The 18,734-nt window shown below is 36.6% G+C and overlaps 1 non-coding gene across 1 annotated transcript; it reads right to left on the bottom strand.

The window, feature by feature from the left end:
• Window positions 1–792: 792 nt before the first annotated feature.
• On the bottom strand, window positions 793–865 carry TRNAR-CCU. Its single transcript has one exon. It is a non-coding gene; the product is annotated as a tRNA-Arg (tRNA).
• Window positions 866–18,734: the final 17,869 nt, after the last annotated feature.

Here is an 18,734-nt window from a genome sequence, read left to right as displayed (position 1 = left end):
CTTTTTTTAAAAAAAATAGATATTATGAATATACATTGAAATGTGTTTATTTTAGTGAAAGCTGCGAATTTTTTTTACCAAACACTTTGATTAATATATAAATATGAAATCAAGAATCAAATAAATTGTATGAATTTTTCTATATCTTTTACTTTTTGATGGGTTACTCATCTAACTCAACCCATCTCGAATTGATCTCAAGTCGGGATTTTTTTTGACTCATCAAGATAGTGGACCAGCCCAGCCCATCAGGCTAACAACTCTACTAAGTTATAAACAAGAACTTCCCATCTTCGTATATAGCTAATTGCATCATTTGAGTTAAAAAAAAAAAAAAACTTATTTGTTGATAGATCAAACAATCGCTATTAGAATTTTGATTAATTTATCATAAACAAAAAACTAATTATAATTGTCAAAATCATCAAAAATAAAAACTGAGTAATATATTTTGATAAAATATTTTATTTGATCTTTTTTTAAAAAAATACAATCCATGGGAATGTAAACTGTTTACCTACTTGTTGGGTCAAGTGAATTATTATGACGGAAAACCATGAATGAAAGGCTTCGCACATGTCTCAACCATCTCAGGGATGACATCATTTCATCCGTTTTGTGATCTCTTGATCGTATAATTATATTTTATTGACTGAAGAATATGAATTATCCATAGTTAGATAACAAACAAATCAGGTCAGATCTGCTAGCGTTTCACCAAAACTTTGATTTAGTTTTGATTGTTAATTGAAAATATAATTAGTAATTTTAAAATTAATATTTTTAAATAGACGCGCCAGGTAGGGGTCGAACCTACGACTTTCTGCTTAGGAAACAGACGCTCTATCCACTGAGCTACAGGCGCATATATTTTAATTGTCTCGTTAATATATTTCTAATATATTACGTCTTCTCAAACTTATTTGTTCTCTTATTACATTAAAAATAGTATAAACTCCAAACCAAACCAAGCTTAGAGCGCGTTTGATTATCCTGGTTTACATTTTCTGAAAAATATATATTTTCTATAAAATAGAAAATGACTTTTAAGTATTTTTTATTTTTTAAAAAAATACTATCTATTTTTTTTTAGAAAATAAATATGAAAAATACAAGTCAAACACTATTTTTTAAAAAACACTATTTTTTAAAAAACACATGTTTTTTTTTTAGAAAATAGAAATGGAAAACATGTAAACCAAATGCTCCCTTAACTTCTTGTTTTTTATCCAGCTCAACTAATAATATATCCTCTATCATTTATGTCAAACATTTAACTAATATATAATTTTATATATTGATGAATATTTACCAAAATCACCAAAAGCACCGAATATTTACCTCGTTACAGTCATACTTGTTGGCCAACACGATCATTTATCATGACAGAAAATACTGCAAATCTTGGTCTTCAAATTATTACCTTATTAGGCCTGTCGGCCGCTCCTACCCTAGCTTCCCATATATACTTTAATTCCTCTCAATTTTGTTGGACGGTAAGAGGTCGGGAACATTCCTAAATAATTTAGGATTTAATTTTTACGCATGATACACCTACAATAGAGTCAACTTAAGGTTCTATGAGATCCTAGTAATTTTTTTTATTGATTTATACACTTAAAAACCTGATTTATGCATTTAAAAACCTAATTTATGCACTTACAAAATATATAATAAACTAGATAAGTGCAATTAAAAAGTATCATATTTTATGATTTTTTTTTTAAGTGCATAAAATCCGTATGTGAATTGTGAGGGTAGCAATTTGATATTTTACTTGCACAAAAATATTTTACAAAAAATGTGGGAAATTTTTTTATACAATTGCTAATAATCTATTTTTCTAACTATGTTTGCGTCTATTTCTTTCATAATTTATTTTTTACATAAAAGAATAAAGAATATTTTGAGAAAGAAAAAAATAATTAAAAAAAAACAAGGGAGAATAAGGACATCCTTTGATAAAATCACGAGGAAAAAAGTGCAAATCACTAATGTGAGAATGAGACAATTGACAGATTATCTGCTTATAAAATGTGGTGGAAAAAAATAAAATATGGACAGACTATCTATCTAGAATTAATCGAAGGTTAAGATATGGACATTTAATATATATATATATATATATATTAAATGTCCATATCTTAACGTTCGATTAATTCTAGATAGATAGTCTGTCCATATTTTATTTAGGGTTTATTTAATTCAATATACTTTAATTGGACCATTTTTGTCTGGGCCTCAATTACACTTTCATGGTCAGCACTTTCTGATGTCTTTATCTAAATCTCATCTACCCTTAGCCTTCTCTTACTTGTAACCACAAGGAAGTTCATGTGTCAATTAGGAGCTAAGTAAAGGAGAGGCTCTCTAATTTAGGATCTTAGAAAAGAAATTGAAAAATGAGAGTCAATCTATTAGGATTAGCCTTCACGGTGTAGTTAATGCTATTTCTAGTTTTTTTTTTATTGACACCGGATATCTAATTTATTTCGATTAATTTTAGGGATGATTAGTTTCAATCCAAAAGAAAGTTTTCTATTTGTTATTGGAGTAAATAGAAAAGTTTAACATTATTAGATCAATCGTTCATTAAAAAAAATTTATCCGTTAATTTACCAAAACTTAAACTTAATCTTTAAACATTTAAGAAACTAAGAAACATCCTATCATTGTACTATTGTCTGAGGCACTATTTCTTATATTCTTATGTCTCTACCAATCCATCCCTATGACAATATAAAGGAGGTAAATCACATGTAACTATTATTCATTAGTGCAAGAGGTATGGAGAAGAACATGCTTGGATGTGCCGAGTTTTAATCACCCTTATTCCTTATGTTCTTGATGCATGTAAAGAAGCTAATACATGCCCTTTATTTAAGCTTCATCTTTCGTTTTTCTTCGGCATCGATTGATATGGAGGAAATAAGGTCCATTGTTAATCTGACATATACTATGTCTTATTCCATCAAATTATATGGAGAAAACAACGTCAATCTTGTTAACCTAATATATATCATATGATCCTGTCGGGGAGCTGAGAAGACGGATCTGCCGATATGATGTGTCTGGACGGTTCACAGGGAGCGGAGGAGAGGACGATTTTTTGGTTCATCAACGCTGCCAAGCACAAGAGGCGCTTGGTGTTCTTCGGGCTGCGACCGTCGCCAACTCCTCTCCTTTTCCCCCTCACAGCGCCGGCGACTCCTCTACTACTCCTCACAACGCCGACGACTCCTCTACTGCCCCTCACAGCGTCGGCGACTCCTCTACTTCTCCTCACACTGCCAGCAAAAGCCACCTACTCCTCCGGTCGCCAGCCACTACCGCCGAGTCCAGCGATCACCGCTGAGTTCAGCAGTCACCATCGCCGGGCCCAACAGCTCCACCGCCGCCTATAGCGGCTGTCGCCGCCCCTTATAGCGCCACCGCCGCCTACAGTGACCCGCTACCACCACTACCATCGCAGCCGCCGCCAGCGGCAGTCACCGCCGCCTATAGCGGCTGTCGCCGCCCCCGCCAACTCCAGCGTCCGATGCCCCCTCCATCCGCCGCCCGAGGGGTTACGCTTCGTACTATTTATTTGATTCGGCCCGCGAGCCGAGAGGGTGTTCGACCTTCGTGCCGCTATTGTATTCTGGCCTTCGTGCCCCTATTCCGGCCTGCGAGCCGATATTGTGATTAGACCGCTCGTCGTCTTATAGATCCATGTCGCGTCCGGCTTGGAGCCGCAGGAGCTAGTTACTCATCTGGTGGACGTCTATCTACTCCTCACGGCCGCGGCGACTCGATCAACGCCGCAACCAGCTCATCCATCCATCCGAGGGTCCCCCCCCCCGGGCTAGGGTACGTCGTTGTATTCATTTTGTACTTATTTTATTGTCCTATTATTATGCGGATGCTTATATATTCGTGGGACTCGCCTCGAGCATCAAGGTACCAGAGAGCGGGACGACCCAGTTGCTGGCTACAGGTACTGTTGACCAGAGGACTCCGGGCGACTTAGTCAACACAGGAGACAGCTCATCAGTCGGGTCATGGGAATGCGGTCAACCTTCCAGACACGTCATATCGGCAGGTCCGTCTTCTCAGCTTCCCGACAGGATCACCATATTTTATTCTTCTCGTGCATATTTAGATCCATTGGAAAATAAGTATAAAGCGTAAGAAGAAGGTACCAAGAAGTTTTTAATGTCCAAATACTTTGATTTTAAATTTATTAATGATAAACCATTGCTGCCCCAAGTACATGAATTGCAAGTTATTGTTAACAAAATGAGAGCTGTAAAGATTGAGTTACCAAAATCTTTTCAAGTCGGCACAATCATAGCAAATTGTCATCTACTTGGAAAAGCTATCAGAAAAAGATTCTTCATAGTTCCGAAGATTCTTCTTTGGAACAAATATAAAAACATTTGCGTATTGAGGAAGAATCTATAACGAGAGATAGAATGAAAATTCTTATGAAGACACTTCTAAGGCCAACGTCATAAATCAGCCAATGAGAGTTAACAATAACAATAAGAAGAGGAAATCCACTTGGTCCTAAAAAGTATATAGAGAAAGCCAAAGGGAAGTCCAAAGGAGCATGCTTTGTTTGTGGAAAATATGAGCATTATGCTCGAGATTGTAGGTTTAAAAAGAAACCGAGTAAAGAGGAAGCAAAGATTAACTCCGAGACATAGACAATATTGTGATAATTATAAGTCATGTGATTGCTATTCAAGGAAAAGTGCTCGGATGGTGGTATGATACATGTGCTATAGTCCATGTTGCATATGATAAGTCATGTTCAACACTTATCAAGAGATTGAAGATGAGCAAGATATTCAAATGGGAAATGAAGGGCATTCAAAAGTAGTTGGTAAAGGAAGTACAGTTTTAAACTTAACTTCGAGAAAAACAATAACTTTGACAAATGCCCTTCATGTTCTAGACATGAATCGGAATTTGGTTAGTGGTGATCTACTCAACAAGGCAAAGATTAAGGCTGTGTATGAGTCCGGAAAATTGATCCTTTCGGTCTCTAATAACTTTGTTAAGAAAGGATTTTCTTATGATGGATGGTAAAATTATGTACTAGTGACAATGGAATAAATAAATGTATTTCTTCTAATTATATTATCGACTCTGTTTATTTATGGCATAGTAGATTAGTACACATAGGAAAATCTACAATGAATAGAATGATTAAATGTGACATTATATCTTGTGATTTAAATAACTTTAAAAAATATGAAATATGTGTTAAAATGCAAGATGACTAAGAAACCATTTCAAAGTGTTGAAAGAAAGACCCAAATTCTGGATCTTGTTCATTCAGATATATGTGAATTAAATGGAATGTTAACAAGAGGAGGAAATAAATATTTTATAACATTTATAAATGATTATTGAAGGTACACATTTGTTTATTTAATGAAACATAAGGTTGAAACCTTTAAAATGTTTAAAGTATACAAAACTTGGTGGAAAAATAACTTAATAAAAAGATTAAAATACTTATGAGTGATAGAGGTGGTGAATATTTTTCAAATGAATTTAATTTATTTTGTGAAGAAAATGTTATTTTACATCAATTTTTGCACCTCGAACTCCTGAACAAAATGATTTAGCGGAAAGAAAAAAAAATCAAATTCTTGTGGAGATGATAAATGCTATGATAATAAATGCAAAATTGGCATTTAACTTATGGGAAGAAGCATTACTAGCAGCATTTCATATTGTGTTCTGAATTCCTCTTAAAAGGAATAATATATCTCCTTATCAGATAAAAGGAAGAAAGCCTAATATAGGTTACTTCAAAGTGTGGGGGTGTCTTGCTTATTGCAAAAACACTACAACAAAAATCCTCATAGACATCGATTTTCCACCGGTGTCTATTACATTTTCGACCGATGTCTATGAAGCCGATGTAAAAGGTCTGCCATTTTAGACATCGGGTTAAAACCGGTGTAGTATCACTTAATGACATCAGTGTTCGAATCGGTTATTAACCGGTGTAGTATCACTTAACGACACTGTTTTATCAACGGTGTAAAATCGATGTAATATTATATGTTAATAACACCAGTTTTGGCAGCGATCTACGACCGATGTAAAATTAGTTAATAACACCAGTTTTGCAGCGGTGGAAAACCGATGTAATATCTGTATTTTTTAACAGCACAAATTTGATTTCTGAAACAATGAAAAATCGACAGTAACAAAAAAAATATACAAATATTCACAAATTACACAAATATTCTTCATTCAACAGTATCCATAAAATACACAAATATTCATAAATTACATAAATAATCTTCTTACAACAGTATCCATAAAATACACAAACATTCTTTTTACATCAAAAGCTAATAGATATCAGAATCAAGGTAGAACATTCTTTTAACAACACATCAAGGTAGAACCGCACTTCAAATGTAATCTAGCATGCATTCAGCCCACTCGAACCACACTTTATCAATTTCAACTCTGGAGTACTTGAGATTTGTAAACTGTAAAAACACATAAATAATATATTAGTAAACCAAGACCAAAAATCATAGTTGAAAAAGTAGTAAGGCACCAGGTAACAAGACAACTAACTAAAATTCTTAAAAAAAGAAACATTCATCAATTATCACATAAATATAAGGGATTAATTTGTAACAACAACTCAACAAAATGAACTACCTCCCTAAACTAAGGGATTGGTGTGCATTGAGATCAAGAAAGGTGAAACAAACAACTGTATATATCCACTAAAGAACTTGAGCTTTTCTGACTTGTAATTCTCTCCCCTAAATAATCCAAAACTCTTGTACGTATAAAAAATGACAAAGAATAAATTTCCTTTAGAACCAACAGAACTATGAGATCAACTTGATAATCAAATTACTAATATTGTGGTCAATATATAACTGTATATAATTTCCAAGGCCTATAATATATGGATGAGGATGTTCAATAATACATCAAGTAAAACAAGAAATAAGTAAAGAAGTAAATTCACCATATATCATCATTGCTTATTGTATATTGTTTATAATGTGCATGTGTAGATCATATCATAAAAGAATGAAGTGGTAATTAATCACATAGAAATTACTTGAAATAGGGAAACAAGAGAGGATATGTATTCTTGTCCCACTGTCTTTAGTGCATGCAACTGATCAATGGAATCTTTAATGGTAAGGTCTCTTAAAAAAAATCAAGAAAATCCCAAAACACTTTTTGTTGGATTCATAAACCCCAAGCGCAACAACTAGAGCAACGAATATGATACTGAAGTAGTGTTGGAAAATGCAACAAATTTTCTTTAGGGCTTATATGCAAAATGGAAGATATTGTATTATTACCATTGTTGGAAGTCAATCCTTGTAGTCAACTCCAAAATTTTCAATTATATCTTTTATATATCGCATGATATAAAAACCACATTACTCCGCATCCGGTTGTTGAGGAGTCTATGTTAGAAAAGAAATATTGGAATAACTCCTTCGAGGATAGTGAAACGGTTGCTAATCAAAAGGACATACCTTGACAACTACCCATGTTGGTTGTTTTTTCCCTTTCCTTCCCGCCTCCACATTATACATTTTCAAGGCCCTTCATGCATATAATCAGTGGGAATTGTATTGCCACATCAAAATACATCCATGTTTCAACAAAGGTAAGAAAAGAAGCCAAAAAACTTACATGTTGACAACATATTTCCAATCTTGTTCAAGAATGCGGTGACCAAGAGGATCCAACAAAAAATTAATCTCCTTCTCAACATTGATGATAGTCAACGTTATTCTTACTGCAAGTTCTCAAAATATGCAAGTGAGAGTGATATATAATGTTATTCTTACTCACCCAACATTGCATGGCACAACAACCAATTGGCCAGTTGAGGTACCAATTAGCCTACTGCTTAAGTAAGAAGCCCTTTTATTCAACTGTTCTTGGATGGAATTTTTATTCTAATTTCTTGATGGTACAGACTCCACAGGCACTGGATCCACCAATCTGAAATCCTGCAGCAACATCTTTTCCTGCATCTTTCTATATAGATGCCTATAATTAGAAAATATCCCCAAAAAATACAGCAATCTTGATGTCTGGTAAGTACGTGCTGAATCGCTCAAACTCATGGCAAATCTGCACAAATATAAATGTGAATCAAAATTCTAGAACCATCAAAATCAACAGAAATCATTCTTTAAAAATAAAGTCAAACCTGGAAGGCCAATTCTCTTGTATGACACATCACAAGTGCAGCAACTTGGCCTACTGTTGGCTCAATTTACTGAAGAGTAGAAAGTACAAAAACCGTCGTTTTACCCATTCCAGACTTTGCTTGACAAATAACATCCATTCCCATAATAGCTTGTGGAATACATTCATGTTGTACTGATGAAAATTGAGGAGTACCCCAGTAAGTAAAAAATAATCTTCTGGATCCTTTAATGGAAAGGTTTACCCTATTCTCCACCAAACTGAGAAACATGCAAGTGATCTTTACCTGCAAAATACCATAAAGATTTATGCATCTATCCACTCGATGATGAAACGAGATATCTATTTAAATTTAAATAGGGTTCTCCTGATTTGCTCTCAAATTAAGAAAGTAAAATGAGCAGAGGACAAGTCTATAGTTCTAGTACTTTAATTGAAAAAAACCACTTCCATATAATTTCAATGATTACCTCATACGCCTAAGATGAAATTCAACTATTGCCAACACAATGCTCTCTTTTGTATCAGAAGATATTTTATATTATGAACAAACTTTAAAGACCAAAATTGATTTTAACGAATTAGATGCAACTACTAAGTTCTGGCTTCGGAAGGATGCTCAAAACCACAATCAATGATAGCACGAAGGAGTTCTGGCTTCAACAGAAAGTCTCTGAATCCGAAACTGTGAATCCCAACGTAACCCCTGTACGTTTTATCATAGTTAGTAAACAATATTCACCTTTTGTATAAATATTGTGGAAATAAACCCAGACTAAAAAAGAAAACAACATTATGCGATAGTAATAAAATAGACGCTACACAATGATATAAGGAAGAAAAAACATGAAGATAAATCTAATGGAACTTCAGTTAAGGGAAGAGAAAAAAAAACAAAAAAACATTTATCAGATCCAATAATGTACAGTGAGGTTGAAAAATAAAATTCCTCTGCTCCAGCTTCAAAGAAAGTATGTGCATAACATAGCGGCCACACAGGAATAGAAACAACTCTAAGTTGTTAGATTCATGAGCATTTCTGTCGTAATAAACTTATTAAATAATTCAATTTGATTAGAAAAATCTAGCTTTGCATGAAAATATGTACAGGAGAAGGGGAAAATGGAAAACAAAGAACGTCGGCACTAGATCTAGAATAAAACGAAGTTTCTAACTAGAGAAATCCTTGGAATGAGGAAATTTTTAAGCAGCCCATAGCTATAAACGTGCAATAAATAAACAACAAAAAAGCAACTAACTGATTGAAATCGTAACGACAAAAAAAACCCTCAACAAAGAAAAACCCTTTATACAATATGAACCACGCCATGAATATGAAGTGAAAAAAAAGACAAAAAAAAATAGCGGAAGACTGATAAAAATTCGTTCTTACTTTTTCACTGCTTCACCGGAAACCTTGGCAGCGACCGAATCCGGAGATTTCTCTTCCTCCTCTTCGTAGTCCAAGAGCTCCTTCTCGTAAACATCATTATCCTTGGCTTCCCCCATACTATATCGAATCAAGAGAAAAAAGATCAAGACAAGATAATATCAAAATATACAACAAAAACGCATCAATCGCACTAAAAAACTAAAAAGAAAATGAAAAGAATCACCTTGGCAGACGAAAACTGGAAAGTGGAGCTAGATAGAGTCTGCAAGAGAAACAAATCAGGAGAAAAATAGAAAGCAGAACGACGAGGGTTTTGAGAAAATATCCTAAATGGGAGAGATCCGAGGAGGCTAGGGTTTGGAGGATGAATGGGAGGACTGGAGGAGAGGGGAAAGTTGGATAATAAAGGGTTGACGAAGCCAATCCAATGGCGGACTGGATGAGTGGCGAACGAGAGCAGCGTGATCTCAGCAGCCCGTGTGTTGATGCTATGTGGTTGGACGGAGAAGTAAGGGCGTCGTGTGTTGATCCTAATCGGGAGAGGAAGGGGTGTCGATCTAGGAATGGGGAAGAGGGAGATGAAGTTGAGAGAGATGGTCGGAGGTTTAGGTTTAGGTTTAGGCTAAGAGAGATGGTCGGAGGTTTAGGTTTAGGTTTAGGCGAGAGAGATGGTCGAAGGAAGGGGCGCGATATAGATTTAGGTTTGGAGGGAACTTCACAGTGTTGCAAATTTTGGCTGGTGGGAAAACTAAAATATTTTATTTTGGTTCATTAACACCGGGTTTTAAAAACTGCTGTTAAAATCGGTGTCTATTAACGAAAAAAAGGGCGCTCATAGACATCGCCTAAAAAACTGATGTCTATGAGCGAAAATCTGCGCTCATAGACACCGATTTTTGGAAAAACCGGTGTAAAATACTCAAAGACATCGATTTTTGCTTAAAACCGTTGTTGTTCCACTGATGTCTATGAGAGTTTTTGTTGTAATGAAACTCGAACTCAATTAGGTTCTAGAGGAATCAAGTGTGCATTTGTGGGATATACCGTAAATAGTAAAGCATATAGACTTCTAGATTTAGAAGATAACGTGATAATCAAGAGAAGTGGAATTTTTTGAGAATTTAATTACTTTATAAGAAAATTCTAAATTAATTCCAAATAATGAGTCTCAAGAGGAAATTTCAAAAGGATCAAAAAATAATGTATCTTCTAAGGTTGATGAACAAACATGTGTGCATAGAAGAAGAAAAAGAATAAAGAAAATAAAACATTTAGATCTTAATGAAATTAATTCTCAACTAATATCTCTTTGTTTGGTAGAAGGAGATAGAAATAAGATAGTAAGAACAATTCCAATTTTCTTACAAACTGAAAGTGATCCTATAACTTATAAAGAAGTTATGGCTTCAAGAGATTCTATTTTTCATGGAAAGATGCCATAAACAATGAAATGGATTCTATTATATCAAATCACACTTGGGACCTTGTTGATTTACCTTCTGGCTCTAAACCTATTTAAACCTATTTGTTGCAAGTGGGCGTTTAGAAGAAAGTATCATAGTAATGGATCACTTCTAACATTCAAGGCTAGGTTTGTAGCTAAAGGGTATAAACAACAAGAGGGAATTGATTATTTTGACACACATGCTCTTGTTGCTAGAATTACAACCATAAGGATTTTATTTACATTAGCTTCTATTCATGATTTAATTGTCCATCAAATGGATGTAAAAACAACATTTTTAAATAGTGATCTCGAAGAAGAGGTCTACATGGAATAACCTGAAGGTTTTGTTCTACCAAGAAATGAGGAAAAAGTATACAAATTACTAAAATCCTTGTATGATTTGAAACAAGACCCAAAGCAATGGCATGCAAAATTTGATTCTACTATTTTTCAAATGGTTTTGTTCACAATGTCGTTGATAAATGTCTCTATCATAAATCATTTGATGATTGCATTATATTTATTTGTCTTTATGTTGATGATTTACTGATAGTAAGTAATAAAATGGAAGGCATAGTAGAAACAAAGAGGTTTCTATCTTCTATATTCAAAATGAAGGATCTTGGACATGTGGATACCATACTTGGTATTAAGGTCACAAGAAACAGTGGGGGTCATGAACTAAATCAAGAATATTATATTGAAAAGATGCTTGATAAGTTCAAATATTTGAATTTCAAAGAAGCTAGTACCCCAATTGATCTAAGTGTCAAGCTAATCAAGAATAATGGAAGAGCAGTGGCACAACTTGAGTATGCAAGTGCAATTGGTAGCCTAATGTCTGCATTGCAATGTACAAGACCGAACATTACTTTTGTAGTTAGTAAACTAAGTAGGTTTACCAATAATCCAAACAATGATCATTGGAAAGTCATTGGAAGATTTGGTTATTTAAAGAAATCTAAAAACCTTGGCTTACATTATTCTAAATTTCCTACTATATTAGAAGGATATACATATGCTAGCTGGATATCGAGTGTGGGAGATAATAAATCTACTTCAAGGTGGGTGTTTACTTTTGGAGGAAGTGCAATATCTTGGAGATCCAAGAAACAAGCATGCATAACACATTTCACCATAGAGTTAGAATTTATTGCATTAGCTGAAGTAGGAAAAAAGGTTGAGTGGTTAAGGGATCTTTTGTGTGAAATACCATTAACTTCAAAAAGTATTGGTTAAATATCAATCTTATGTGATAGTCAAGCCACTTTATAATGATATTTACAATGGAAAGTCTAGGCATACAAGTCTAAGACATACTTATGTGAGAAAATTAATTCAAAGTGGAATTATTTCTCTTACATATGTGAAATCTAGTGAAAATCTAGCAGATCCATTTACTAAGTCTCTTCAGCAATTTACCAAAAGGTGTATGTAGGTTTTTGAATTTACCAAAAGATGCATGCTATTTTGTTATTTACCAAAGGGCGCATCTTTTTACAGTACTCTTCCCATTCTACCCTCCTAACAAATGCAACATCTATTCTCTTTCCTATCCTATTTTTTCTTTCCTCACTTTTGCACACAGATTCTTCTGAAAATATTTTAACACCCTCAAGAAGCCAAAATAAATAATGGATAACATATTTGAACTCCTTATAACCCCAGAAATTCACAAGAACTGAAATGGGTGCAATTAGAGCTCTCTAGGTTCATTAGTGGATTTTGACTAAAACCCACTGATAGACCTAGAGCTTTGATTGCACCCATTTAAGTTCATGTGAATTTCTAGTGTTGCGAGGAGTTTAAATATGTTATTCGTTGTTTATTTTAACTTCTCAAGGGTGTTAAAATATAATAAGAAAGAATCATCAAAATTCTTCACGTTGGGCCTAATATGGAATGATATTGGCCCACGTTGAGCCTAATACGATTCGATATTAGACCCAACGTGGAGAATTTTGACGATTCTTCCTTATTACATTTTAATACCTTTGTGAAATCAAAATAAACAATAGATAGCATATTTAAACTCTTTGTAGCCCTAGAAATCCACAAGAACTAAAATAGGTGCAATTGGAGCTCTCTAGGTCCATTAGTGAGTTTTGATTGGATTTTGATTAAAATCCACTAGTGGACCTAGAGAGATCCGATTGTACCTATTTCAGTTCCTGTGTGATCCTGTTTGAAAGCATAACGAGATGAAGAGATGGGGACAGCAGGCGATGACTTCGGAGAAAGATAGGCGACGACTCCAGGGAAGGTGAATAACAATGGATATGAGAAAATCAAAGTAGATCTCGAAGAAATCCAGTCAAGAATACCTCCCAGCGACAAGAACAGCAGGTTGAAGTTAGATTTGAGAAACCCAAAACAGATCTAGAAGAAACTCCGGCGAATTAGGGCACTGTGACGAAGAAAACCACAGATTAATGTTCCGGCGGATGCTATCACCTCCTGCACACTATGAAACCAACCGACAAAGCGTTAGTGACCTAAGACCAGGGTGGAAATCCCTGACTAGACCCTCCAACGCTCTAGTCAGTCTCCTCTATTCCCAGTAAGAAGAAGAAGAAGAAGAAGAAGAAGTACAGTAAAACTGAAGTGGAACTAGGGTTTTGGTGGTGGCGTTGCACGTACCTTGCCAACGGAGAGGATTCTCCTTTTTATACCACCTCATATAATCTCTGTGATCATGAGGTGGACCACAGTTTGTTAGAGTTTGTTATGAGATGACGTAAGTATCTGCAATAATAGTTTAAGAAATTTTTTTATACCCCAAATACACCTTCTTTGTCGTCTATCACCCCCACGGAAGTTTCTGGAAGCTGTTTCCTGCCAAATTAAACAAATTGTCATACGATCATATATTATTCTCATATTGTTCATATATCATGCATATTTAGTCATACTAATCCTTACTGGCTATGTTCATGAGATTTAATAAGTGTCAATGTCTTCGTGCTTGGTCAGATTTTACTAGGCCGAGCTTATACTAATAGTCTTATAAAAGTGCATGTTTTATGTGCCCGTTCGAGATTATATTACCGAGCGAGCCATGTTTATGCTTGACCGGCTAGTTCCCAACCGAGTGCCTTCTCTCCACCTTAGTTTGTATGTTTGCTCGCTCGTCCGAGACTATATTACCAGGCGAGTTATGTTTATGTTCGACCGACTATTTCCCAACCGAGTGCCTTCTATTCTTCTTAGTTTGTATATCTACTCACTCGTTCGAGACTATATTACCGGACGAGTTATGTTTATATTCGACCGGCTATTTCCCAGCCGAGTGCCTTCTATCCACCTTAGTTTGTATATCTGCTCACTCGTCCGGGATCATATTACCGAGCGAGTTATGTTGTATGCTCGACCGGCTATTTCCCAGCCGAGTGCCTTCTATCCACCTTAGTTTGTATATCTGCTTACTCGTCCGGGATTATGTTACCGGGCGAGTTATGTTTATGCTCTACCAGACCGTGACTATCGAACGTGTTTGAATATACCACTTTCTCGTCTATCTCTTAGTTCAGTCGAGCTTGTGTTCTCGATCGGCTTGGTATTCTCGGTCGAGGGTTCATGCTTGACCGGGACTTTCCTACCGAGCGTAGGTGCGTGTGCTAATATTTCATTCATTTTGGTTCATTCAGTATTCTATGCACGGACGAGATTTGCTTGCCAAGCATGTCTACCTATGTCGCGTCCTTAGTCAGTTCTAGACCGGCCAGCCCCCTATTCTCGATCGGGGTTTGCTTGCCGAGCACTTTAACATCACCCGAGCTTCTCTACTTCTTCTCTCTTCTACTTATATCCCCTCTCACATGATTGTACAGGGTTCACCTCTTATAACCCATATCACTAGCCTCCCCCTCAAGTCTACTCGAAGGAGGTGTGTCCGACTGATTAGACCTAAGTTTGCTTTTGTCTTTTTGCTAAATATTGATTCTTCCTGAACCCTTCATATTTATGACAGTGATCTCATGACCCCTGCTACAATGATCTCACGATTCCTGATACAATGGTCTCGTGATTCCTGATACAATGATCTCGTGCCCCCTACTACAAGGATCCCGTGATGCCTCTAGCAATTTAAATAAGTGTGTGATCCTACCTTATACAACATCCAGCTTTGCTCCTTCTTGCTCTACTTTCTTTCCATGGATTTTATTAGAAGTCATTGCTTCAGATCTTCCCCCCGGGGTCAATTGCTACATGAGAAGAGAAATCTTTAGTTGAGGGAATGCGAGCGCTGGATATGCATCGTTCTCATAAAAGAGAACTAGAGGTATGTCTATTAGCAGCTCAATCTGAAATCCAGTCAAAAAGGGATTTACGGGACAAAACTTACCCAGATTTGAAGCTAAAGACTGAGGAGGAGTTGGATGATCGAAGAGCTCAGCACGTTTCAGAGATAACCGTCCTAACTAGAAAAATTTATGTAAACGGTTTACTAATATCTCCACAACAACAAGTCTTGGACCAGCAGAAGGCTAAGGTGGATCTTCTACAAGCCAGGTTGGATCAAATCAGGTCAAAGAGGACCTTTTAGTCACATGTTCGGGAGGGTAAACCATACAATAGCCAGAGAACAGGACGAGCCTCCCCCTTCTGTCCGGGATGTTGCTCTATTACTCGCCCCTACTTAGGATGGGAAAAGCAATCGGGTGGTTCCCATAAAAATTAGATTATGCTGGACGACAAATTTTCCTATCGATAATAACACCGGGTAAAATTTGTTTTTGTCCCACAGAACGTGATAATGAGTCGGCTCGTCTATCTTTCATATTTCAAACTTTGTTTAGGTTGTTGTTCTATCATCTTCTCTTGAGAGGGATAGAGTAATCTAGCATCTCTAGGTTTATTAATTTGTTGTATTGGTTTATGGAAGCTCAAGAGTTATGGTTATAAAATTACTGATGATGCTGTTAGAGTTGTATGTTTATGTTTGAGAAGGATATATGGAAATAGGTGATCACCTATATGAGAAGTAATTGAACAAAAGACTGTACGCATAGGTTCGCTCGAGTATGGACTCAACTAGGTTTCTGGGCTCCACTTTATCTGCAAAATCGACCAAGATTATGTTTGGTCAGAATACTTTGAGTTAGACCCCACCATCATTGCCATTTTATATATATTTTTTCCTCGCTCTTCTCTTTATTACACCTAAGAAACCACACACCTTTTTCAAAATTTTCTCATTGTTGATTGGTCCTTCAACGGAAAGAGAATGTTGGAGGCGAACGATATTGCGATGATAACCTGAGTATGATTTAATCTGTTATGTTTATCATAAATGCTCATTTCCTGACACGTGTCACTTATTTCTTCTTTCTGATGTAATGGTTCGCACGCTTTCTCAGTAACGTCATATCGCACTCTTCTCTTAACAAATCAACGGCTCCCTTTGTGAGGGTTCTTCATATCCAACGACTATCATTATCAGTAATATTCTTGTCACGCCCCAGAGGAGTCCCTGTCCAAGAAAATTTCGGCAGCATCTCCCCTGTACGGTGAACAATCTGAAACTTTTCTACATCCTCATATACCTCAGCCACAGGCGGCTGGAATAATAACAATAAATAAAAATAATCACCACACAGTTTATATAGATATTCAGCCTCTGGCTGTCACAACGACGCAGTCAATAATAGTAATCACAAACCATAGTACTCTGACTCGAAATCCACCCTACTCAACTACACTCGTAAAGCTCAAATCCGACGAAACTCACCTCTTCTGCCGTCAAGGCAGGCATGTAGTAAAAACATATCGAATAGAACATCCATCAATATCAAAAGAAAAACATACGATGTCCAAGTATCCAAATAACCAAGTACACACATAAGCAAATAAAAACCAAACCAAATGATAAATAAATCCTTGAGGTCTGTAGGGATCTAGCACTACGTGCAGTGAGGACTAGCGACTGGAACTCCCTCCGGACAGCATCAACCTGAAAATAACAACAATGGAGGCGAGGTGAGTCCAACACTCAGCAGGTACAATTGATATACAAAGTAAAGAAATAACACCTAACACTAATCATGCGTATAGTCTCCTGATATAAGAAAGATAAAAATATGCATCTGAAGTAAACAGGAGAGGAACTGTACTAACCAGGACCCGGTATAAGGACAAATAGTCCGAAAGGTATAGAAGACCTGTATGCATGTCAAACATAGGTATCCAAACAATATGCAGCATATAAATGCAGCAAACACAATCACAAACAATAAATGCATCATGCATATGATGTCAATGTCATGGTCACCCCTGACGCCAGTCAGCCAACTCATAACAAAAGTGGAACCGAGTGGGTAGAGCTGTGACAACCGTGCACTCTGCATCACTACCCCTGATGAGTGACCGAGTGGACGGGATGCTGTCGGAGTACATACGTACTCCTACCCCAAATCATAAATGGGGGAGCGTAATGCTCTCATCTCCCGGTACACTATGACGGGGAGGAATCTCTAACGTGCTACACGTTGCGTCACACTACCCATGAGCGGATCAACGGAGCACCGGAAGAGTCAAACTGACGTGCTACCACGCTGTGTCACGCTACCCATGAGCGTCACAACGGAGCACCGAACAGTGATGAAAACTGGCAAAGTGCTCGACAATAATGGAGCAATCTCTCACACAGCATGCAATCATGCGAATGGTGCATGTCACTAAGCATGGTAATATGCTAAATCAATCTCTGGACATATGATAATGTGCACCAAAGTAAATAAATCATATCAAGGTATACTGATCAATTAAGGTATCAAACCTAGGTCCTGACATGGTAAAACATGGTTATATCACTACCCATGAGCATGTGAAATCAGATAGGTATCAACACGAAATGCAAACAAACAATCAATAAAGCAGGTAACATGTATCGGGCAGTGATTAACCGAAACAAATCAGAAAAACACAATTAATGCAAATTATTAATTTCATTACTAAGCATATCAAAGACAATAAGTCAAAAGTACCCGCCTCCAATCGAAATGGTCCAGTCGGACAAATCGAGATACTCGTCTCGCGTCAAAATCATGTGGTATCAAACATATCCGGATTTAGATAATTACTATATGTATACAGTAGCTAAATCAAATTCCTATTAATCATGAACCCTAATTATCGATCAACCTTAACTGATCATCGATTAACTTATCCACATCAAGACCTAAATCCACAAACGTTAAACAAGAACATTACCTTTCATTGATCTCTGGTTCTGTCCGTATCACCAACACCTACAAGTATTCCAACCATCACAAGTATTCTAGTCGGAGCTACAAGGATCAGACAACAAGAGATTAAATCGAAGTTTTACCCTGACTCCGACAGTGAAGAGGAAGAGATCGTGGACTCCTCTTGTGTGAGATCTGCAAATTCTTCCCGACTCCACAGAAAAGGAAAGGTTGGCCTAATCCCTTAAGCAATGCTCCTTCTCCTTACGATGACAGCACTGATCAACAGCGACAGTAACTGGACGATGGCCTTGCTGTGGCAAGGGAAACCAGGGCACTGTGCGGCCTCTCCAATCACCTCCAGTCTAATTGCGGCTAGAATGTCGCACCACCTGTCCTCCACGCTACGACCTCTCTGTGAAAAAGGGGCAGCCGGCGCTAGGGCTCGCCCGTGAGTTGCTGTGGTGGCGTCGGCTAGGGCAAAAATGATGGAGGAAGA

This window comes from Zingiber officinale, chromosome 6B, assembly GCF_018446385.1.
Source record: "Zingiber officinale cultivar Zhangliang chromosome 6B, Zo_v1.1, whole genome shotgun sequence".
Lineage (NCBI taxonomy): Eukaryota > Viridiplantae > Streptophyta > Magnoliopsida > Zingiberales > Zingiberaceae > Zingiber > Zingiber officinale.
Note: the sequence above shows the minus strand (reverse complement) of the source record. Positions and strands in the feature narration are given on the sequence as shown.